The 23,365-nt window shown below is 37.0% G+C and overlaps 2 long non-coding RNA genes across 2 annotated transcripts; both read right to left on the bottom strand.

The window, feature by feature from the left end:
- Positions 1 to 10,563: 10,563 nt before the first annotated feature.
- On the bottom strand, positions 10,564 to 11,078 carry LOC136061851 (uncharacterized). Its single transcript, XR_010623710.1, has 2 exons — positions 10,959 to 11,078; positions 10,564 to 10,868 (listed from the first exon to the last, which is right to left on the bottom strand). It is a non-coding gene; the product is annotated as an uncharacterized LOC136061851 (long non-coding RNA).
- Positions 11,079 to 11,977: 899 nt separating this feature from the next.
- Positions 11,978 to 15,683, bottom strand: LOC136061850 (uncharacterized). Its single transcript, XR_010623709.1, has 3 exons — positions 15,604 to 15,683; positions 15,424 to 15,503; positions 11,978 to 12,097 (listed from the first exon to the last, which is right to left on the bottom strand). It is a non-coding gene; the product is annotated as an uncharacterized LOC136061850 (long non-coding RNA).
- Positions 15,684 to 23,365: the final 7,682 nt, after the last annotated feature.

The raw sequence follows: 23,365 nt of genomic DNA, 5'->3' as shown, positions 1-23,365 counted from the left end.
AACTGTCATAACTTGTTTTTGAAATATAAAATTGGTTAGACTTGTTTAGTGTGTGTGTGTGTTTTGCATGATCCTTGTGCTTATTTTCTTGTTGAGAGATGTTTTTGAGAGGTTTATATGTTGAGTGGATCTTTGGTTGAGATGTGTGTTGGATTGCATTCATGTCTGTGTTTTTCCTTTCTCGAAAAACTGGTTTTTACTGCTGGCTCGACACCTCCCTCGACACCTCCTCGATACCTGTCATCTGTCGAGCTTCTCAAGTTGTTTCTTATCGCAATCTCGACACCTCTTCGACACCTGATGGATCGATCGAGAAAGTCTCTGTCCCCTCGATAGATTCTCGACACCTGATGGATCGATCGAGATTCACTTATGCTGTTTGAGTCTTCTTTCTCGACACCTGTCTCGATACCTTGTGGATCGATCGAGATTTCTTCTGTCCTCTCGACAGCTTCTCGATACCTTGTCGATCGATCGAGCTTCTTGATTCTGCATTTGGCCTTGATCCTCGATACCTCTCGATACCTGCATCTGTCGAAGGCATTTTCCTCGATACCTTCCTCGACAGCTTCCTCGATACCTCTCGACACCTCAGCTGTCGAGAATTACTGAGGTGCCTATTTAAGAGCAGATCGCGATTTTTCACTCATTTCTCTCGATCTCACTCGATCTGTCCGTGGCTTTTCATCTTCCAGACTTGATTTTCTCACTAAATCTTCAACCCCACTTGGATCTTGCTCATTCCTTGCTTCAATCTCTTGGTAAGATCACTTTTCCCTTCCTTTTTCATGCATTTCATGTTTGAAAACCTAGTTTTTGGGATTTTTCATAAAAATTTGGGGTTTTTCAAAATTGTTGAGTTTTTCTTCAAATTTTGGGTTGGGTTTGCACTTAGATGATTTCAAAATGTCATACATTGCATTTCATTTGCATTATAATGATATTTACATGCATTTAGATGTGTGCTTTATGTTTGTGTGCTGCTAGGATTGGATTGGGCTGAGCCCATGATTTTTTTTCCTTTGCATGTCACATGCTCATGCATTCCCATGCATACGTACTTGTTGTTCAACATATTTGATATATTTGAACTGTGTTGGGACTTTTCTGATTGTCTCCCTCTCTATCTTTTTCTCATTCTTTTACGTTAGTCGTGTCTATGGCACCCAAACGTAAATCTACTCCTGCTCGGAACCCTCTGCGTTCTGGAGCTTCTACTTCTTCAGATACTACTCCCTTTAACATTCGGTTCCGTGATGGAGATGCTCATAAGGCATTTTCGGAGAACTTTTCTAAACGAGGTGTTCATTCGGAACGCCAAGTTATTCTGGCGGACTTCGCCGATACTGACCTTCCCTCTGTCATTAACAGTAGGGGATGGGGGTCACTGTGTGACATCCCGGTCACTTGCCCTCTCGTGCTGATACAGGAGTTCTACTCCAACATGCACGGGATTGATCTTTCAGTACCTCATTTTGTTACTCGCGTTCGAGGTATGCGCATTCCTGTCACACCGCAACTTGTTGCGGATGTGCTTAGAGTACCTAGGATAGAGTTTCCAGATTACCCCTCTTGTGAGCGTCTGAGGACTGTGTCCAAAGATGAGCTCATCTCTGCTTTTTGTGAGCGCCCTGCTGATTGGGGTGAGCATCAGTTCACATCATGTAGGCCTTTTGCTAAAGGTCCTAGATTCATTAACATGGTGATGACTTTTGTTCTCCATCCTCTTTCTCACTATAACTCTATCACAGAGCCTCGTGCTCGATTTTTGCTTTCTTTGCTTGAGCATCTTACCATAGACTTCCCTTCTCACTTCATCCGATCTATCATAGAGGTCTATCTTGATTCGGCGTCCCGTGATAAGCTCATCTTTCCTTCTGCTATCACGCGGATTCTACGCCATTTTTCTGTTCCCTTTCCTGTGTCCGACCACTTCACACACATATTTGCCATAGACGCCGCTACCGTAAAACGTAGTGAGGCGCAGTTCAGGTCGAGACAGCCAGGTGCCACTCCTCCCTCCCGTTCAGCGCCATCCAGATCAGCTCCATCTACATCTGCTCCTTCTTCCTCTTCGAGCGATGTATCCCTTGGTGATATTATGACGCAGCTACAGCGCATGGACACTCGCCTTGATACACTCTCTGCTGAGTTGTATCAGGTGAATGTTCGTGTGGGTCGTATTGCATGACGGCAGGCGATCATGGGTGGATTTGCTCCAGAGGCTACTCCTTCACCATCTACTCCAGCAGCGTCAGATTCTGAGGATGATGATGATGATGATGATGGGGATGCTAGCTCTGCCGATGAGATGTCTACATGACACTCTACCCTTTGTCACTCGTGACAAAAAGGGGGAGTAGTTTTGGGCTATGAGAGTAGTCATCTTAGGGGGAGAGTTAGTATAGGACATTTTTGATAGGGGGAGTGTTGTCATATTTTTGAGGGATGTAGTGAGGCTATATTTTTTTTTTTCTTATCTCTTAGATACATTGGTCTTGTATATGAGGTCCTTTGACCATTTTTACATACATTGTACTTATCTTATCTCTTATATATGTTGATGTATGTTTCTTTCACCTCTCTCTTCATGTGTTGTTTCTTTTCTATCTTTATACACATGTTCTTTATACTTGTATGCAATCTATTTATTTCTGTTTCACACAAGATGCCTTGATGAGTTTTGTTTAAAGTGTTTCAGAAATACAGGTTGTCAAAGTCTACTTATCATAAGCTCTCTTCTTGCAAAGTTTTTCAAGAGTTTGTGTTAGGATAGATTTTATTGTATTCAACAAGTGAATATGAGTTGAGTGATTTATGACTTCTCTCATATGCTCATTTGTTTGTTGTGGTTTTGTCACGGATTGCCAAAGGGGGAGATTGTTAGGACATATATGTTTTAACTTGTTTAAGAACATATGTCACTTAGTTATGTAAATTGGCTAATCCTTTGACAAAACGCACTCTGCTTGTAATTGGGTAGTTCTAGGTGTTTTTAATACTTCAAGAAACAATGTTTCAAGGTCAAGTGTTGAAGTCATCAAGTCTGTCCAAGAGAAAGCAAGTTGAAGTGCAAAATTTATAAAGCTCGACCCTTCTCGACAGCTACCTCGACACCTGCTATCTGTCGAGATTTAAAAAGTCAGATTTCCAATCTGATTTTCTTGGGATCCGTGAATATGTTTTTGGGCCTTCTTTTCTTCTAACCCTAAACATATAAAAGGATTATTTTAAGAGCCGTTTTGGGTGACACAAGTTGCATTATCATTGAGCAATCTCTGTTTAAGCAAATTGTGATCAACAGACGAAGTTCTTGACCTAGTTCATCTTCCATCAAGAAGTTGCAGTGTATTTGCACCATAGGGTTTTGTAACCAAGCATCTTCCTGCTATTCATCAGAAAGGATGATCTGAAGAACTTTGCAGCCAACCATTCTTCATCAGTTGGTGTTCTGAAGTCGCGTACTTGGATCCGCGCATTGGTTAGTCACGTACTTGGGAGCCGTGCATCAAAGGTGGAGACTGTCACTACAGATCAAGTCCAATTGGGTATTGGGGTAAGGGTTCAACTGTAGGTTGTAAGGTACTTGGGATTCCTTTACTTGTAACCGCTTGATTTGATAATAGTGGAGTTTCGGGAGTGGTGACCTGAAAATCACCCGGTAGGGTTTTTGCCATTAGGGTTTTTCCCCATTCGTAAACAAATCACCGTGTTATTTATTTTCCGCTGCATATTTAGTGATTTGGTGATTTGTTTGTGCTTCCATAAAATTGCATGATTAATTGATTAATTAATTACTTGGCTAAATTAATTAATTAAGGGTTAATCACAAGGGGTCATTCAGATTGTGACCTATCAAGTGGTATCAGAGCAGCACACTCTGATTAGGGTTTTAATCTTGCTGTGTTTGATCCATTGACCCCTTGTTTTTTTTTTTTTTTTTTGAAAAGCCTTATCTTATCTCAACTATTTGGGATTTTCTACATGAATTTCTGCATTCTACTTTCTTGTGGGTCAACTACTAGGGGTGTTTACCTTATATTTCATATTCTAGGATCTTTTTCTATCATTTCCTATTTTCAATTAGTTGTTGTAAATTGACACAGTTTTGGAGCACTAGTTGATCCAATTGCTATTCCTTTACAGCTTCTTTTCCTGCAATTCTATTCCTTTAATCATCATATCTTCTTAAATCAGTAATTCTAAATTAAAGAAGGGATGAGCTTCCTAATGGTATTATAGACTGCTATTCATGTCAACTTTGATGTAGATAACACTTTTTTGTGTGGATTTGACACTTGAAAAGGCCTGGTGTGGTTCTCCAACTGTGGCAAAATCTTTAGATGACTGACCTCTCTTTTAATACTTAGTTTGTGGTAGGGTTGCGTCACTGTGCATGCAAAGATTATCTCCTAGTGATTTTCAAGGTTACAACAAGAGTTTTCCTATATAGATAACTAGTGAATCAAGCTTTGCTGTTGAAGTTTTGGTTCATAACCATGCCTTTTGTTTGGTGAGGAGAGTTAGTCCAAGCTTCTCTTGCAAGTTTGGTGACTACAAAACATATGTGCATCAATTCAGACTTGTTAAAGGATGTTTGAGGTGTGGCTTGCTAAATGAGTTGATATTGCATCCATAAAGGGACTGTCATTTGAAGGCATCTTGCTTGAATCATTCGTGTCTAACTGAATCATTTGTTGTTGTTGTCGTAATCTACTTGCTTATGAATAATTTGTGGTTTTTCTTTCCAACATGACTTTGAGGCTCAAATGTTTGTAGGGACTTGAGAAAACAAACAAGGACACTGGGGAAATTACTAGATCTTTGATTTGGGGGTTGTTTTTAATTTTGGGATTTGGGGGCTCCTAATTAGGGTTTGCTGCAATTATAGATATTATTTTAGGGGGAACCAACATATTATTAGAACTTGTTTTTTATTTGTGACTTGGGTGCTGATCTAGGTCTAAGTTCTCATATTTGAGGTTTCGCATTCCTTTCACCAATTAAGTGAAATTTACTGCTTGAAATTGGTTTAAACATATTGTGATGTAAACTGTTCATTGTCTTTGTTATTATGTGGATGTGTAAACTATTTATTGTGTTTTTGTTATTATGTGGATTGCTGTTGTATTTTGGTAATTAATGTCATTGCTTGAATATTAATCATTTATATTTACCTTTTCAACCATTTTTTCCCTACAAAAACAATGATTTGAAAAATAATACCCTTTATGTTTCTTTAAAAAATGTCTTCTATATTACAACACATATTGATGACATGCGAAGTCAAGAAATACATTTAAAGATATAACGTAACAAACAGGGAAAATAAAAAATTCCCACGCATGGATGGAATAGTTGTCATACGACCAAAGCTGACTGAATAGGATAATATCGAGGGAATAGAACATATTGGACTGAATAAGACCAAAATGGATCGAATAAGACCAAACTAAACAAAATAGACCAAATAAGACCAAAGTAGTGCTGAAACCAAAATATAAAGTTACTTCTCTTATATACACATTTGTCTGTCATGGAGCATAATAAACGATGATACTTCTACTTAAAACCTTTTGCAACAAGCCAACCCTGTTACTTCGCGCTCATTTACCCTTACCTTGTCTCGTAGGTGCATCACCTTCATCATCCCCCATAACATGGGCCACCACTTCATTCAACATGTTCGCACTCAAGGTTGCAATCCTCCTTGCATGGTCACGCTCCTCAATGGTAACTTTCAACTGATACCTTAACAATGTGGTCCTAAGGTCTTCACTGCAGTAGTTGGTTCCTTCGCTTGGAGAAGTGGTCGATGGAGTTGAGGTTGACATGTTTGGAGTTTCCCATGATGTGGATGCACCACCCTGCATGTCCATACCATTACAATGCAAATACTCCATGTATGCAGCTTCTACTTCCCTTCAATCTTTATATGACTTGTGATTAGCATTTGGGAACTTATGAACTTGTTTGCTCGCATCTAGCCAACTATTGTATATGCCTGGAACACGGCCGTTAAATACAACATAGGTACGTCCCATCCCGCTCGACAAATGTCGTATATGGTGGGATGTTATTGCACCAGAATGGTGGATGCATACCATTCTGGTTATTGTTCAAGTCTGGGTTTTTATAGAAACAATCAACACAGAACTCAATTATAGTAGACCTACGGGTTACCAAATAACTCGATTATGACAAAGGCGAGTTATTAATAACTCGATTCATCATTTATCGAGTTACTGAACTGCCATCACATCAGTAGTCGTATCCGCAGTAACTCGACTACCTATATATCAAGTTATTCATTAACTCGCCTAACTGGATATCGAGTTACAAATGACCACCTCACCACATTTCAGAACCCATGCACGTGTCTGGCAATACTTGTGCTGAAGACAGCCACTGTGGGTTCTGGAAAAAAAAAAAAAAAAAAAAAAAGGCCTGTGAGCTGAACAAGTATTCCTGTTCCTTACACACAAAGACACAATGACACAGACATAGTTTTGAAGGTAATCATGTTTATACCAACACTACAATCCAAGTGTAATCACAGATTTCTCAAAGTGAAGATATACCTGTGAATATGGTATGTGCCACAAAAAAGAAGAAAGGGACCACAACAATTATTTTGTCACACTTGGTGAGGATCCAATGGGGAGAAAGAAGATGGTCAGGAACAGGAATACTTGTTCAGCTCNTTTTTTTTTTTTTTTTTTTTTTTTTTTTTTTTTTTTTTTTTTTTTTTCCAGAACCCACAGTAGCTGTCTTCAGCACAATTATTGCCAGACATGTGCATGGGTTCTGAAATGTGGTGAGGTGGTCATTTGTAACTCGATATCCAGGTAGGCGAGGTAATGAATAACTCGATATATAGGTAGTCAAGTTACTACGGATACAACTACTGATGTGATGGCAGTTTAGTAACTCGATAAATGATGAATCGAGTTATTAATAACTCACCTTTGTGATAATCGAGTTATTTGTTAACCCGTAGGTCTACTATAATTGAGTTCTGTGTTGATTGTTTCTATAAAAACCTAGACTTGAACAATAACCAGAATGGTATGCATCCACCATTTTGGTGCAATAACTTCCCACCATATACGACATTTGTCCAGCGGGATGGGACGTACCTATGTTGTATTTAACGGCCGTGTTCCAGGCATATACAACAGTTGGATAGATGCGAGCAAACAAGTTCATAAGTTCCCAAATGCTAATCACAAGTCATATAAAGATCGAAGGGAAGCAGAAGCTGCATACATGGAGTATTTGCATTGTAATGGTATGGACATGCAGGGTGGTGTGTCCGCATCATGGGCAACTCTAAACATGTTAACCTCAACTCCATCGAGCACTTCTCCAAGCGAAGGAACCAACTACTGCAGTGGAGACCTTAGGAACACATTGTTAAGGTATCAGTTGGAAGTTGCCATTGAGGAGCGTGACCACGCAAGGAGGATTGCAACCTTGAGTGCGACCATGTTGAATGAAGTGGTGGCCCATGTTGTGGGGGATGATGAAGGTGATGCACCGAGGAGACAAGGTACGGGTAAATGAGCACGAAGTAATAGGTTTGGCTTGTTGCAAAAGGTTTTAAGTAGAAGTATCATCGTTTATTATGCTCCATGACTGGCAAATGTGTATATAAGGGAAGTAACTCTATATTTTGGTTTCAGCACTACTTTGGTCTTATTTGGTCTATTCTGTTTAGTTTGGTCTTATTCGATCCACTTTGGTCCTATTCGGTCCAGTATGTTCTATTCCCTCCATATTATCCTATTCAGTCAGCTTTGGTCGTATGACAACTATTCCATCCATGCGTGGGAATTTTTTATTTTCCCTGTTTGTTACGTTATATCTTTAAATGTATTTCTTGACTTCGCATGTCATCAATATGTGTTGCAATATAGAAGACATTTTTTAAAGAAACGTAAAGGGTATTCTTTTTCAAATCACTGTTTTTGTAGGGAAAAAATGGTTAAAAAGGTAAGTATAAATTGAGAGAGGTTTTAAATGGAAGATGGCCATTGTAGTTAATTCAACTATCTAAGATCACGTTGTTTCGGATTTCTATTAACTGACTGAAAGACTTAATAAGCGGTGTTTATTGATAAAAGTTAGCAGACAACAGTCCACTTAAGCATTATTTGGTTTAAATGTAACGGTTCCTAAGGCATTTTTCTTTCAAACAAGGAGTGCAATGCTTGATTTTTTTAAATCCTAAAGACATGAAAGGCACAATGTTTCGCTTTTAACTCTATCTACACATGCCTGGGGAGGATCCAAACGGCCAGAATGAGATTTTTTTCATCACCATTACCATTGAAGTACTTAAAGATACGCTCACAGGTGCCTTTTGCATTTAATAAAATTCATATTTTTTTTCAATAGAGGCTCACCAAAATAGGAAGTGACACAATTTTTGATTCAGAGCAGTTTACAAAGCAACAATTTCGTATAAAAATGTGCAATATATATGCACTACCATAAGGGCAACGGAAGCTAAAAACGCAGTATATATACACACTACCATAACAGAGCAAACAATGAAACAATATAATAAAAACTCAACTTTGAGGCTCTGTTCTATTTAAACCAATGTCAATCTGAATTTTAATCCATATCAATCAAGGGAAATTGAAATTTGGAAAAGACCATATCTATAAACGTAGAAGATGCAATGCCTTGTCATATACTGTCTTCCAGATCAACTTTCTTGTAGCTTCATGTAGATCTAAAACACAAAGATAACTGAAATAGCCTTAATTTGCATGAGTCAAATAATTTGGTTAAGAATTAGTACACAATCACTTATTTAACAAATAGGGGCAAAAGATCACATCACTGTGAATAAGGTATTATTCTTCTAAATTTGTGAAAGGCCATAATTGGTGGCATGCATAATAATATCCAAAAGACACAAGCATAGCATTTACCAGGTTGGACAACTATATTAACAAACAAAAATTTTCCCAAAGCTAAAGTTGATATAAAAAAAAAAGTAGTGATAGTGATAGTGATGGGAGATACTTCCAGTTATAGTGATGGTATTAATGATTAATATTCAAGCAATAACATTAATTACCAAAATACAACAGCAATCCACATAATAGCAGAAACACAATAAATAGTTTACACATCCACATAATAACAAAGACAATGAACAATTCACATCACAATATGTTTAAACCAATTTGAAGCAGTAACTTTCACTTAATTGGTGAAAGGAATGCAAAACCTCAACTCTGAGTACTTAGACCTAGATCAGCACCCAAGTCACAAATAAAAAACAAGTTCTAATAATATGTTGGTTCCCCCTAAAATAATATCTATAATTGCAGCAAACCCTAATTAGGAACCCCCAAATCCCAAAATTAAAAACAACCCCCAAATCGAAAATCTAGTAATTTCCCCAGTGTCCTTGTTTGTTTTCTCAATTTCCTACAAATATTTGAGCCTCAAAGTCATGTTGGAAAGAAAAACCACAAATTATTCATAAGCAAGTAGATTAGGACAACAACAACAAAATAGGAAGGGAGTAGTGAAGAATGAGGATTCAAGGTGATCTTACCAACGATCTGGTACGTACCCCGAAAGACATAAGCATGTGAAACTTGTGAGAAAAATATGCCAAAGGGTTTTGTATTCAGTGGTGGAGAAACCGATAGTGATGGTTCCAGAAAATTCTCTTTTAAGCTAATGGGTTACAATTCCGACGAACTCTGTTCTCTTATCGAGTTGTTTGCAATTTACTGATTTAAGCGATTGGTTTTCTTTTATGCTGAAGGCTATGAAAAGGTGTTTTAACACTGCCAAACAGATCAAAAGATGTTTTCCAAATCAAAACCCCAAAAAGAAAAAAGGAAAAAAAAAGTATGAACACAAATATTAGAAAACAGGGAAAGGCTTAGTGATATCAAAATAAATCGGAAATTTGACAAAACAAACATTTACCTGGACAACCCAAAAGCATGAAACAAAAATGAATCAAAACCAAAATCAAATCTAAACCTTTCCAACAAAGAAAATCAATAAAAGGTAATATTTCATACCCAAATCTAAAAATATAGAGAAAAACGTACCGGAGCTGCTTCTCACGATCTAATGGTGGCAGGTATATAGCGTAACGGTGTTGATGCCCATAGATTTTTCTTTCTGCTTGCAGCGGTGCTCTAAGTCTAGCGAGGGAACGGAGAACTCTCTCTGCCTCTCTATTTCTCTGTCTCTCTTTCCCTCTTTTTCCTTTCTCCGTGAAGCAATTTGCTTTTTTTTTTTTTTTTTTTAAAGCGGTTAGTTTCTTGTTATACCCACAGGCTCCAAACAGTGTTTTACAGAGTGAAAGATTGTAAATTATCGCCTTTGAAATTGTAAACGTGGCAGCACCTCCTTAAAAGGCTTCTGCTATTATATATAGTACTAGTCACTAACCCGTGTGATGCACGAGAAAGTTTTGCAAAATATATATTATTATATTATGATACATATTTAAATAATATGCAATTACAATAATTTCATTTCTCATGTTCAAACCCATGCAATAATAAAAAAACTAAATAAGAAATGTTTGGTTCTAATGTGAACATATTGCTTGATTGAATTCACATTCTAAAAAGTTGTTGAGCTATCCAAACCAGTAGATATTTCATCCATGAATAACACTTTAGGTGGTCCAACCAACATCTAACCTACAATTTTAGTATTAGATATTATTGATACAGATGTAGAGAGAATATGATTCTGTACATATGTACTACAAATTTGACTTTACCAATTGAAACTCGTTTCCTTTGCCCTCCAAATATTCCCCTTAACATTTGATTCCCAACTAAGGTATCTGCACAGACTTCCAATCCCAAAACCTGAAAACAATGTGGAAAATGAATAAAAGTGAACTATATTGATAAGTTCTAAACAATTTCATAATCAATTCAACAATTTGCTGTTATTACCTTTAGAATGTAATCTGTCACAACATTCACCTCCTGCCTTTCTGTTGCCACTGCCTAGATTAGCATAAACAAATAAATAGAATGACATATAATGACAATACATATTTTAAGGAAGCTGTGAAAACCCGGATAGAAAAGATAGGTTTTGCATAAATCCAAAAAGCAACAAAACTGCTGCAAACCAACCGAGCCAAGAAATCGTTTACAACTAAAACCTTACAAAAATTCAACGCCCGTGATCAATAGGATTTTGTGAATCCAACAAAAGGCAATCATATTAAAGCATTAAGATTTTTTTTTTTCATAAATTCTAAAGCATTAAGAAATTGAATTGGGTAAATTACCTCTTCATATAGACAATAAATTCAAGTGCATGATCACGTTTCTAAAAGTACTCCTCATGCCTCAAAACATTTAAAATGTAAACTTATGTTAGATTCCATCGAGCAGTCCCCATTGAAGTCCAAAAATATTAAAGCTCAAAGTTAGCAGCAAAATCACCTACATACCTACTATGGAAATCCACAATGGGATGTAGATGCCTAAATTTGATGTAATTATCTTGAATAGATAGAAATTGCATAAAATAAATTAACAATTGCAATTATTCAGATTGAAATTTGACTGTAATTAAATAGTAGAGAGTGAAACAATCACTTTAGAACCAAACACAGTCTTGAACAATAAATATATATATATATATATATGAGATGAATATTATCTGCAAATAAAATCGAGTTAAAACACAATAAAAACAATTTTTTTAAACTCAAAACTAATGATAACTTTACAATGCAACATAGAAGTAGCTATGGCACTTATGAATGTCATATTTTCACAAATGATATGCCACGATCTCACAAAGCATTAATATGTGCCTTCTAATATTCATTATTCTTATGACTAGTTTGTCCCTATTTGATATTATTTTATTTCATAATGCTATAATTTTCTTCCACTTGTAGTTCTTAGTATTTTAAATATTGTACATTATTCCATGTTTTCAGGTTATACCTATTACATTAGCCATTCCATGAGTCCATGATCCACAAACTGGCTTTGCAAGTTGCAATGCTTCAACTCTTACTACGTCACTTTTCCTTGCTCTCCCTCATTCATTGTCAAACATTTTTTCCCCTCTGACATCCCAAATCATTAATAGTTAACACATGAAACAAATCAAACAAAACACCCCAAAAAATTTATTCGAAATTTCTTAAAAATAACCCTAGAAACCCAATCTTTATTGCCAATCTCTTCAATCAACAATAATTCCCACAATCACAATTCAAATAAGAAACACATACCCACTTAGACAGCCATTGTTTTCTTCTTAGAGAATTTTGTAGGGGAGTTTTTGGAACTATGAGAAATCAATTAGAAGGGCAAAAACTTAGTACCTGATCCTGAAATCAATGGCAAAGAACAGAAGGAAAAAATTCAGTGAAAAAGGAAAGCCAAAAAGAAGACTGCTTAACAAGTTTTTTGAATTGCAAGGTAACAGGGTAGTGAGATCGTTCTCTCATCTTCTTCTACTCTTTCTCTAGAGGATGATTGATACAATTTTTTGAATTGGCTGGGGCGTAGCCTTCGACTATTTAGGTTTTTATCATATCTTAACGGTACTGCCCTCAGATTTCTCATTCTTTCCCAGGATCCAAAACCCTTTTTTCCCTTCCCTTTTCCCTCAATTTCTCACCAAACAAATATGATTGCAAAATAAAAATAAAAAGTTTTGGACTTACAGTGAACCTTTAGACTTCTATACATAATGTCTTATAAATTATTTGCATTAATTTTGACTTACAAAACTTACAGTGACAAACTATCCACAATTTCAGCACCCTTCCCCCCACCCCAGTGTGCCACCCCATCCCACCACCACCACCCCCCACCACCACCACCGCACACATCCACATCACTTTTTGATGTTCTGATAGAGTGATGGGTACCAGCCACTCACAACAGGATTCGTTTGATCCCATTAATGAATTCTCAGCTTTAGAATCTTTTCAAGGTTCCAAAAAGTATATTCAAATCCCTTGCTTCTCTGTAATGGTTTGCCATCATATAGTGTCAAGAACAAGTAATCTTGCACAATTTGTGTAAGAATAATGGAGAGACAATGGAAAATCTTTTACATCATTGTTCTGTGGCGTCAAATATGTGATCTTTTGTGTTTCTTTATTTGGCATTTTTTGGGATATGCCATATGTGATTGTTCAAATGCTAGCTTGTTGGGAATGAAGGTTCCATAATTACAGCTCATATTATATGGAAAAAAAAAAAAAAAAAAAAAAAACACCAAACTCAATCATATCATATAAACAATACTGCCTAATCAAACTAAAGGTAAGATTTATAGCAATAATATTACCAAGTAAAAGCTCACATGTAAAGCTAAAACACTGATTCCAAGCAACACACACACACACACAAAAGATATTCAAATCAAGGTTATAAACTCTCTAAATCAAAAATTTGCCACAAACATTCTAGAAAGAGTAAATCAATTTCTTCAAATAAAAATTTTCCACAGCCAAAGGGGATCTTGAATTTAGAGATAACAGTTTCCAGCCATGACGGTAATATGTTTCCATAGCCCAACAAATCCATGCTGATCGTTAGTCTTAAAGCAAATAGAGGAAAATGCGAGTGTCTTTATTTTCCAGTTAAACATCTCTCTCTGTCTCTCTCTCTCTCTCTCTCTAACACACACACACAAAATAACACAGTATTTTGTCCTTGTCAACTTAAGGTGGGAATTTTGAAAAATTACTTAAATCTGACTTTGAAGCCCCCCAAGCCCCTAGTATTGGAGCATTTCATTTATCCTGAGTCTAATATCTGATACATAATGACATGTAGTCTTCTAAACCAAGATCATTGTAGTACTGGGTACAAAATGTTTAAATTTTTATATCAGCAGCCATCAAATTCAACTCCAAAATACCAAACAAAGACACACAGATGCTCAATGACATTACAATCAGGAGGAAACCTCAAACCCCAGATGGGAATTTCCCTAATGTTTAACTATAAACTTTTTTTTTTTTTGGTTGGGTAAATGAAACACTATTGAATTACAAATGCTTCACCTACAGAGTACCATTTCTAGACATAAAAAATTTAGGTATAAATAGCACTTCATATGTGGGAATCAGTAATTCTTTTTTTGTAAAGCATGATCAACACTTACAAAATATCACTAATAAAACTCAAAACCATCAAAACCAAGACAATGTAATCATTGAGTTAGACAGACTGAATTGGAAAACCTCACAAACAGAAATAAGCCAACTTGATTACAAAACATAGCACACAACAAAAATCAAAGAGAACTCTATCTATTTGGCTATCGGAAGAAGATTGAAAAAGATTAATGGAATCATAATAGGGTTATAGGTCAATTGAATCCTGAACAAAAACCAATTCAAACCCAAATATGTCAATTGAAACAATTAAGCTGGAAAATATGAGATAAACAGAGGAAAAATCAGACTGTCCTAATCTTTCAGTTTGATTCAGTAACTCTTCTTAAAAAACACCCAAATGTCTTATCTGAAAGAGAACTCCATAAATTTGTGCTTCAACAAATGGATGGGAAAAGGAGGTTCCTTAAATTATAGAAAATAAATTGAAGTTGTAATCTGGCTTGAATTGAAATATGTGCAAGATTGATCCCATAGTACCATTGACTGCTTATAGGACACCAACACTAAACTGGTTCAAAACATATTTCTAAAATTATCCAATTAAAAAATATTAAATTTCTTAATCCTCTGCATATCAAGAAAAAACTCGTAAATATACACAGATTTAGGAGTAAGCATTGTTCTAAAAAAATTACTTAGAAACAGCTGGATCATGGGTAAGAGTTTGGAGGACTTCTCCAAAAGACACCATCTCTAGATGAATGGTAAAATTTATAATATTTGACCAAATAGAATAACATCCCAAAACAATAACTAATATATACTTCTATGTCACTCTTGTAAACAACATCCATCCCATATAGCATCTTGCCAAAGACAACATGGCATTCCATCATAAAAAATAAATAAATAAAAAAAAATTTGCACAACTGTAGACAACATCGCAGTCCATCCAACCTTTTAAAGCAAACAAAATGCAAGCATGTAAGAACAGAAAATAAAAATCCAGGCTATAAAAACTGTGAACTAAACAGATGCTACAAATTATCATTGTTCAAAATCATTTTAAAAATAATATAGAAAATCCTCCACACCATTAATACAGCCAGAAAATATCACCAAGTCTTAGTCCTCTTCTCCTATGTTATCCCATGTACAGATATTGCCTTAAGGTGCACACATGTTGCTAATTCAGCACATGCACACATGTTCCAAAGCATTCTTACGGAAGCAGAAGAAAAATAAGAAGTTCCAACTTTTTTCAGGCATACCACAATATGACCTTCCTAACATATCAATTGCAAACTCACCTGTTCATTCTCAACACACTAAGTTCGGGCTCAATGGCCTTTTCGTTTCCGCCCATATGCCCTCACATGTCTCATCTTACCTATTTCATCAGACACAACAGCTTAATTAAATGAACATATTCAATCAAATTCACAGTACAATTAGCTAAATACGATGGACAATGTAGAGGAAAAAGATACCGTCACCGGTCCCGCAATCGGGAGCATGCGCAGGAGGGCGTCGAGATCTCCGCAAACCCTCCACTGGCTGAATGTCCTCAGTATCTGCTCAATCTGTACAACCTCTTCGTGGGGGGTTGGAGGTGAAGGTCCCATGCTAGGCTCCGCATGCACAAGAGGTGGGGTGGGCATGCCTAGTATGGGGACAAATATGCATCCACCATCACGGGCGGATCCACTGAACACTGGGGGCAACATACGGGGGGACTGTCGAGGGGCCTTGTACTCCTAGCTAGCACCACAGGACAAAGTATGGGATGGCCCAACAGCATCATCGGTGGTGTATACCCAATCACCCTGAAACCATGATTCTTCTGCTTCTGCACCCAGCTCATCCCCTTCCTCGTAGATGGGTTCCGGCTCAGTCGCACATCCGGGACCAGCACAACCACCTCCACGGCGTCGACCCCCTCGAGACCCACCACTTCGCCTGCTGCGACCTGGGGCCTGTGTATCAATGTCGGCTGCTTCTACGAGTGCATTCACCAATTTAATTTGTCCCAACTCGTCCACAACCTTTAGTGTAAACTTAAGGTCATTGTACATGTCAGACCCTCAGTCGCACCTCTGTAGAGACCGAAGCATTGTCTAAACCTGCAAAACAAGGGCGTCATAAACAGAGGAACGCAGGTATGATGCAAAACTATAATAGAGGGTCATGTGAAATTATCTTTTTATGAACTTAAAAGTAATTTTGGTTACAACGTAATGAAACTTGAAGGATTTTAAACAGTCCAAAATGAAATAACTCTAAACTTACAATGTCAAAAGTGTATTTTTAATTTCTCATATTAATAGCTTATCCGTGCATCGCACGGGTTAGCGACTAGTTTATGAAGAACTTAAATCATAGCATGTGTCTCACTTTAAAATATAATGAAAGATACAACTCATTTTCAGTTAATGACAACAATTATTGTGAAGTTTTAATTACCAGATATACATGCTGAAGATATTTAATCAAACAATGGTTTCAACAAAGGTTCAGGAATGGTTGCCTTACCATGAGTTCCCAGTACGCAGACTCTACTGTTATGTACCTCCTTGTGCTACCATTGTACCATGTCATGTACTCAATGAGTTACGTCGTATCACCATCTACGAGAGGGGCAGCGTGAACAAGTTGCCCTCGGTTGCCCCATTGCTGAATACGGGGATCATGTTCTGCCACCCAATCCTTGTCCCATTTACCCTGGAAGGATATCTTGTGAAGGTCGCATGACGTATCCATGACCTCTGGAACTGGTTGCTTCATTCCAAATTGACGGAGGACCCGCTCAGGATGATGCCCCTCCACTATCCAAAAGTATATCAATGGCACAACGGCCCTCCAAATATGTTCGCCAGCAGTGCAATATGCAGGCAGGGAGCCAAGTGCATGCGTGTACGGCTCCCACATAATCTGCATAAATGGACCGTTACTTAAACAAAATTTATCAGCAATTTGATTACTAGTACACTGCAGTTTCGGATTTGAAACATCTAAACACAAGCAGGTTTATGACAACATCGACTTATTCCCCATAACCAGAAAAATGCATATAAATTTCACGTGTTGCATATAAATATAACACTTAATAGAGGCTTTTCATAGCAACTACACATATCAAAGATGAAGCAGTGCAAAACCAATTTTTGCAATATAGAAGATACAAAACACTAAATGTGATATATAAGATACAAAACACTAAAATCTAGTTTATTACGAAAAGGTTGAGATAAAAAGAACAGAAATTTAAAAAAAAAATTAAATAAATACAATAAGGAAATAGGTTTATCGCCAAACACACTAATATTTTAATTCGGTTTCATTGACATTCTAACCGTACACTAACACACTAATATTTTCCCTTGTTTCATTTACACCATACATAACTAATTGAAATTTTGGGTGTTTAAGCTAAAACGTGAAAGGTTAAAATTTGTTCTTTCCACTCAGTATATTATTTCAACTCCAACTACATGTATAGGAAGTCATGTGAATACCGTTAATACAACAACATCCTTTTATAGTGGATTTGCTTATTGGGGTTCACTCTCAAAGTGTTTTTACAATTTTGGATTTTCACTTGGTGAACGAATGTTGTCTCTCTGTATATAAGTTATTTTATTTAGTTATTTATCCATTATTCGTATGACTCAAACATTGACTGATAAATTACTCAATTAATATTTGAAGCAATTGATTTAAATTGGTAGCTAAGCCATTTAAGGGTCTAAATAGTAACTTTCATAATGCATAGTGGAAGCCTATAATATATACAAGTAGAGTCTATAACTAATAGTACATAATATAATCATAGAATAAAGTAAGTGCAATGGGCCAAAATGTGCTTAGGTCTAGGGATAACATAATCGAACAACCTCCCTCAAACTCAAGTTGCTTTGTTATAGCACACCTTGAGTCTGGACAAATGGTCACAAAATTGTCTTAATGGATAAGATTTAGTAAAAAACATGTTGGCAAATTAGTCTCAAGATGACATGGAGTGAAGCTACAAAGTACCCTGAAGAAGATTACTAGTGATGACGAACAAAATGACACTCGATCTCAATACATTTAGTTTGCTTATAAAAAAAAATGTCATTTGTATGCAATTTAAATCGTGCTACAACCATCACAATAGAAAGAAGTGGCAGAGGAGAGAGTGACACCAATATCTTGCAACAACCATCACAACTAAAAAAATAAAAATAAAAACCTATGGTGAAGCAACAATTAATTAGAATTAGTATTGTCTCATGCCCAGTCAGAATTAGTGTAGGCTGGGATTGGATTGATCATTCGAGATTGCCAAGGTAGGGCTTGGCATAGGGTCGAAATCATCCCTCTTCCCTTAACTGTCATGGATTTTGAAACTTTGGCCACATCGAGTGCTCTACAGTTAGTTGCTGATCTGAGTTTAATTGTTGCCATCCCAGAAGGAGATTCCGACTCGTTCTCTTTGATTTCTTTTAGTTTATTTAGTCATAAGGTTAAATGTTTTGCAATTTTATCTCATTGTTTTAGGTTTCCACATGCTCGTAGAGAAGGGAATATTGTAGCTTACAATCTAGTTTGACATGCACAACATGTCACTGGTTTTCAAGTGTAGATGGAAGATGTCCTATCACACACCATTGCTATTTATCTGGTTGTTTTGCTTACTATTTAATAAAGTTCAAAGTAGTGATTCTCAAAAAAAAAAAAAAAAAAAAAAAAAAAAAAAAAAAAAAAAAAAAAAAATACAATATGATGAAGATGACAGAGGAAACTGCATGTAGAATTCTTCACTCAAATCATCATTAAGAAAATTATTGACATCCATTTGAAAAAATGGCCAATACCAAGAAACAACAGCTGCAATAAGTGTGTTAAGATTGGTACTATTCTTACCATCATTTAAGATTCTTTCTACATTTAATTATGTAGTTTGCTAACATTAATCTATACTTATCCAACCATATGTTATAGCTCTTCAAGCCAATCATGTTGATTATTCATAGATACACATGCATCTTGATACTCCATTGTGATTATCAAACATGGAAGTCAACTTTGATTAACCAATTCAATGGCTAATGTCTAGTTGTTGTTTCATGGGTCTTATATTATAAGATTGAAGCATGAAGTCTAGTCCATCCATTAAAGAAAACCAAGTGTGAACATTTTCTCCAATGTTCATTTTCAGACAAATACAGTAACCCAAAACCCAATCTACACGTTCCAACCAAAAATTTCTTGCTCTTGAAACTTGACTCATTGGATATCCATCTTAGTCAAGACAGGACTCAGTCTGGTACTAATAGTAGTACAACCAATAGTAATGAGAGTCGGTGCATTGACTAGTAAACTAAAAGCCTAATAAGGTAATGACTAATAAAAAGACTTACTAGGACTCGTAATAAAATAAAAACTAAGATACTTAGGATCTCCTAGAAAGTCCTTGACTCAACTAAATTACCAAAATATCCCTAATCCACAACGATTGCAAAAACTACGTATTTTGTCTACATCGACAAAATTTACCATAACTTTTAAAATACAAATACAAACCCAAATTAAATATCTTTTTTAACCCTTACGCAAATATAACTGGGCCTTTAAACCACTCAATTTTCAGTTCCATTGGACTTCATATTTGAACCCCAATTAAATCTTGAATAGACAAAATAGCAAGGTAGTCTTAAATCAATCTTATCTAGCTGCATCATAGATACCACACCCCCACTACCTCTATTAAATCAATTTTCAGTTCCATTGGACTCCATTGTGGTTTGTGTGTATAATGAATTATATTTTGGTAAGCTGGATATGGGTTTTAGTTGATGGTACTTGATATTTGAGTCCAAGTCTAGTGGGGGTGGGGCATATTGCATTTGAAAATGAATGTCTAAATGTCATTTGGAACTTAACTCAGATAGCAACCAAATCCTCGGAGCCATATTTTTCTTTTTTTAGCCAATATCCTAGTGGTAAATACGAATACCTGCTCCGCCCGTAGTGTAGCCAGTGACGTCCGGTACGCAACAAGGACATGTGTGGCATGCTCTGCAGTGCTCTTTGGCTCGCTCCACCTAGCAAACATGGGGTTTCAACAAATGCTCGTTAGTGAACTTTCATGTGATGAACTGTGAACAATGTCATTATTGAACTCTCTCTTCCATTACAGTTATAGTTAACAAACTTTGCTTTATATTCACATCCATATAAGCATTAGCAAAGTTTCGTTTGTTTGTTAGTTTCGCATATTTTTAATTATATATAATATATTATTACATATAAATAATGAGAACTTGATGAACGTACCTAATGGCAAGGGTCCCTGAGTGCACTGGCGGTAAAGGTTGCCTCGCAATTGGGCATATTCGTGGGAACCTTGAATAGGCCCACAGTTGCACCAGCACTAGTGCTCCTCCAATTTGCATCGCATCCTTCTTCGATACTTTACAGAGGTGCCTGTAGAGCCAGGCCAACGCTGCACTACCCCAGCTATATTGTCTCGCATTGCTAATTGGGTTGAGGAGCTGCAGAGGCAGGAGTGAGACCCGGTTCGCCGACTTGTCCATGAACAACATGGCCCCCATCCAAACAAGTAGGTGGTAGCGGGCATGTTGCTGCACTACTTCATCACCAGCGTCTGCAGCTGGGGGAGCGGCAAACCGTTCAGCAAGCCAGTTGTATTTTATCCTCGCCCCAGTAAGGGTAGACGTGTTTGAGTTGGGTATCGAGGGCGGAGGTTGATGGCCCAACAACTGTCGACACAACAGACTTCAGTCCATGTCTGTCTCCCAGTGATAGGCAACCCATCCATCGGAATCCCCAACATCACCTCTATATCTGGCAAGGTGATGCCCATTTCTCCATTGGGTAAGTGGAACGTGTGTGTCTCCGGACGCCACCGCTCAACCAAGGCCATGATCAATGCGTGATCGATTTCCACATCGGGAACCATGAACAAGCCGGTGAAACCTGCTGCATCTATGTACTGCGTGATACGTGGGTCTAGCCCACCCTGCGGCAGTACACATTTACGGCGTCAAACCTTTACGATGCCAAGCACCTCCTTCACACAGACGAGCATTGTGTTAGGTAGTACACACAAGGTAATTATAAAACGAAGATGTATTAATAATACAAATACATACCTCGTTGGCGGCGTGCCTCCAAAGCGGAGTTGACCGATGATCCGACTGCCGGTTCAATTGGGTACGATCATCGGGTCCAGGCTCCACTCTATCCAGTGGCTGCATATCTGACATGGCAGCAAATAGATTGTTAGCAATTATTAATGATTCACTCTATGCCAAGATGTAATTACAATAGCAAATCATGCAGTCCTGCATAACCATATAGTAATCAAATTATGGGTCAAAACTCAAAATTCACGTATGAAATGGTGTCATCCAATGTTCTTTATAAATTTAAAGAAACAGTATAAATCAGTCAATTGAAGAGAAATGAAGGGAAGAGATGGGGGATTCGATTTAAGGCAACTCACACAAGTGGCGAGCTGCTGGTCACAGAACACAAAACTCTTGATGACATATTCATAATACCAAGGTAAAGTAAATCATCTCAAGATAACAAAAATGGAAATTACAAGCTTCTATATATGCACATCCTTCTTACAAAAATCTCAACCCAAAAGTCTCAACCCAAACTGACTTATAAAAAACGAATCCATTATCTTTGGTTAGGATTGGTAGGTTAGATGCACACCCTAGCGACAATATGGATGACCATGACATTAACAAATGATTTGATGAAATGGTTAAGTTGGTGATAGCACAAAATTTATTGTCATGAAAACAAGCAATTGCTTTATTTTCTCACCTGGGACTGTCTTCATTTTTATGATGTTTCACCATGGCATGTCTATAAAAATGTTAACTACAATTTTAATTAAATGCTTATATTATCCCATGCAAACATCTCTACTTTGAGGGATTAAGATCCTTTATAGTTCTTAGGATAAGTACAAGAGATCCTAATCCCTCCTGCAGAGCAATAACATCCTTGTTTAATTACTTAAGAGCAATTCATCTAACAAAGATGCACAACACAATTATAAATGAAACTGGTGCTCAACATAAAATCACAAATAAAGCACCATATCCTTTTTGTTTCTGTTGGAAGTAGCAACTATGCCTGAATGCTCATTTAATTATCACTATTCAAATTGTTTCTCAACAACTCTGTATCATCTTTTTTTTCTTTGAGAAATCCAACCCAAAGGTCATTTATTGAAGGGAAAAGAGGATTACAACATATCACGGGCCACAAGATTAGTATTCCGATTCACACTAGGTTCCTCTAAGCAGTTAGATTTGGGAATGAGAAGGGAATTTTTACAAGTGAATTTTTACACACTATGCAAAGTATTTAAACAAAACAATCACATTACATTTATAATGTCATCATTGCAGCATATAAAACACAACAAAATTCTCATCTTTATTATTAAATTTACTACTTTTCAGTAATTTTCAAACAATGCACTTTGCCAATAGACACGGACAAAAATCATCTTTCACATCATCATCCAAAAATCTCTACTTGAAGCTAAAATTCTTGAACCAAGAAACACAGAGATCAAGGAAACTGTAAATGAGACGACCCATATAAACAAGAAACTGTAACTGAATCAGGAAGACGTAGGTACCTTCATTGGAGTTGGAGTTGTTTATAGCATTTAGGCAACACAAAATACGCACACAAGATTGAAAGCCCAAAATACGCACACAAAATACCCACACACAACAAAAAATTGCTTCGTACCTGTAATCCAGATGACTTTTTCTAAACCAACAAGATGCATGCAAGGCTAATCTAGATCAGTTGTGATACACAAAACAAGAGAAAGAGAACATCAACGTACCTGTAATCAACGCCGGCAGTGAGGATTCGACGGAAGCACCAGGGAGAGTGAGAGGGTCAGGGAAAGTGTAGAGGGAGAGTGAGACTAACAGGGAAAGTGTAGAGGGAAAGTAAGACTAACGGAGAGTGAGATGTTGAGGCAAAGTACAGGAAAGAGTGATGGCAGAGCAAGGGAGAGTATACAGGAGAGACTGTACAATTTCTGAGACGTTGGGGTTTGAAATGGTTAAGGAAAACAGTTTCAGAAAACTCGATTTACAAGTTACCGAGTTATGTTTGCAAACACGATTAATTGAAAAAAGCCACGTGTCTGCCAGGATGGCAGAAAGCTCACACAAAACTCGACTATAGGAAGATCGAGTT

The sequence above is a fragment of the Quercus suber genome, unplaced genomic scaffold (genome assembly GCF_002906115.3).
Source record: "Quercus suber isolate HL8 unplaced genomic scaffold, Cork oak 2.0 scaffold_17, whole genome shotgun sequence".
Lineage (NCBI taxonomy): Eukaryota > Viridiplantae > Streptophyta > Magnoliopsida > Fagales > Fagaceae > Quercus > Quercus suber.
The sequence above is the reverse complement of the archived record's forward strand: the minus strand, read 5'-3'. Positions and strand labels throughout refer to the sequence as shown.